This window comes from Mus pahari, unplaced genomic scaffold, assembly GCF_900095145.1.
Source record: "Mus pahari unplaced genomic scaffold, PAHARI_EIJ_v1.1 scaffold_16277_1, whole genome shotgun sequence".
Lineage (NCBI taxonomy): Eukaryota > Metazoa > Chordata > Mammalia > Rodentia > Muridae > Mus > Mus pahari.
Window position 1 is genome coordinate 1 of NW_018391977.1, and position 2,329 is coordinate 2,329.

General features: G+C 55.0%; 1 long non-coding RNA gene across 1 annotated transcript; it reads left to right on the forward strand.

Moving 5' to 3' along the window:
* Positions 1 to 1,260: 1,260 nt before the first annotated feature.
* LOC115063305 lies at positions 1,261 to 2,256 on the forward strand. Its single transcript, XR_003843165.1, has 3 exons — positions 1,261 to 1,306; positions 1,600 to 1,712; positions 1,787 to 2,256. It is a non-coding gene; the product is annotated as an uncharacterized LOC115063305 (long non-coding RNA).
* Positions 2,257 to 2,329: the final 73 nt, after the last annotated feature.

Sequence of the window (2,329 nt, forward strand, 5' to 3'; positions counted from 1 at the left end):
GGGCGTGGTGGCGCACGCCTTTAATCCCAGCACTCGGGAGGCAGAGGCAGGCGGATTTCTGAGTTCAAGGCCAGCCTGGTCTACAGAGTGAGTTCTAGGACAGCCACAGCTAGAGAGAGAGAGAGAGAGAGAGAGAGAGAGAGAGAGAGAGAGAGAGGCAGGTCCTGAGAGGAATGACAGGAGTCCTTCAGAGAGTCCCCCTGAGGAATCTCAGACTCTTCTCCCAACAAAGCAAGGGTCAGAGTCTGACATGTTATAGCTGTGGAGAGACTATGGAAAGTTCCAGATTGTGTAGTGTGACTAGATCCATGTAGCATATGTGACAGGGAGCTAGGAGGAGACACAGCACTGACTGCTGACTCATGAACTTCAGGGAGGTGTGGTCTGATACAGGACCTGTGGGTTAATTCATTGGTCAGATGGACACTCTTGTAGTCTGGTCACATCTCGGCAGCGCCAAAACCTTGCGACACATAAACCTGTGGGGATATTTATATCCAAGTTGGGAAGCCTCTGTAGGGAAGTAGATGACAAGCTGTGGGTGTGGCTTTGTGAACCCGAGGTTCTCCCTAGCATCACCATAAACATATGTGGGAGCCCAGTGGGGCTGCTGCCCGGCTCCCACCCCAATTGAGGAGATGGAGGCAGGGGGATCAGGAGCTCAACGCCATTTTCATCTATATAATGTCAGAAGGCAATCTAAGTTTCCTAAGAACCTGGCCGGGAAAGGTGGGGGGAAGCGGAGAGATGCTCAGTGAAAGGTGGGGGGACCCGGGGAGATGCTCAGTGATGGGCTTGGTAGCTTCAGAACCCACATGTAAAACCTCAGCTGGCACTAAGACAGGAAATGGAAGACGGCGGATCCCTGGAAGCTCTGGGGTCAGCTAGTCAGCCCAACTTGCTGAGGTTCCGGGCTGATGGGAGGTCTTATCCCAACCAAGAGCAGAGGATCAGAGGAGGGACCTCCTCTTGTCCTCTCATCTTCCTAGTATCTGCATGTTGGTCGGTGGGGAGATGGGAACCGAGGAGAAGGGGGAGGGGAGGGTGTCGAAGAAGGAGAAAGAGAAAACGGGCTTCAATGGCAAAATTCTGTTCCTCCTCCCAGCCCTTCTCTTTCTTTTGCCCCCTTCCTTTCCCTTCTTTCCCCACCCCGCTCTCTCCTCTCTTCTTTCCATCTGGACACGAGTCCACCAGGCTGGCCTTGAACTTGTGACCACTCTCCATAACAAGAATTGTAACCAATACTTCCTTTCCAGCCCCTTGTAGGAGCTGCGAAATGGCTCAGGAGTTCTGGGTCGTGGAGTAGGTATGGATCTAGAGTGGGGGGCAGCAAGGGGGGGGGTCGGGATGCAGACTGGGGGAGGGGCGGAGGCAGTGGTGTTATAGCCAGGAAGCCCCTTGTGCCTGGTCAGTCAGTAACCGCAGACAGAGCTCCTGTGGCCTGTATCAGACCCAGCGGTTCCTACGGTAATGGCGACCTCACTGGTAACAAATGCAGAGGAGAGCCTGCCCTTAAAGTCCTCATGATAGATGCCCACTAGGAAGAACTCCCAGCGAGCCTCGGTGGCCTGTGTGACACCCGCGGCTTATTTTCTGTAGTCCCAGGCACTCTGCAACCTGTTCACCAGTACCTGGAGGCCACCGGGAGCGAGTACTCAGCCTCTCCCAAGCTCTAGCTACAGAGGCTTCCCAGTGGCACAGGCTGATGGCAGGTGAGGCGTCTGAGGGCGGAGGCCTGGAAGTGTGGATGTCACATGATTAAGTTAACACCGCGTTATCCCTTTAGCCTCTCCAGGGAGAAATTCGGACACCAGGGGAGACTGTCTCCAGCCAAGCCCACAGCCTCCCAGTGAAGAACTGCCCCAGATCACCTCGTCCCCAGCTCCTCACAAGGCTACTTCTGCTACCACAGGGTTCTCATGCCAAGGCAGCCAGAGAGGCCTGGCCCCATGGGAGGCCAGGTGGGACCCTGGGAAGGCCCCTCCAGCTCTGGCTCAGGAAGAGGGGGCATGGCCCCTCAGAGTCACTCTGCTGCAGTCCAGCTTTTGACTCCCATCTTTACACTGGACCCTGGAAGCACAACTGGAGGTGTGGGACCATTCAGGACCACAGGTTGAGTCCAGCGTGTGTATTCTAGGAGGGCTAGGGCCGCTATGGTCAAAGATTGATTGTCCCAACACTGTCCAAACTTGGATTAAAACTTTGAACTGGGCTGGTGAGATGGCTCAGCGGGTAAGAGCACCCGACTGCTCTTCCAAAGGTGCAGAGTTCAAATCCCAGCAACCACATGGTGGCTCACAACCATCCTTAACAAGATCTGACTCCCTCT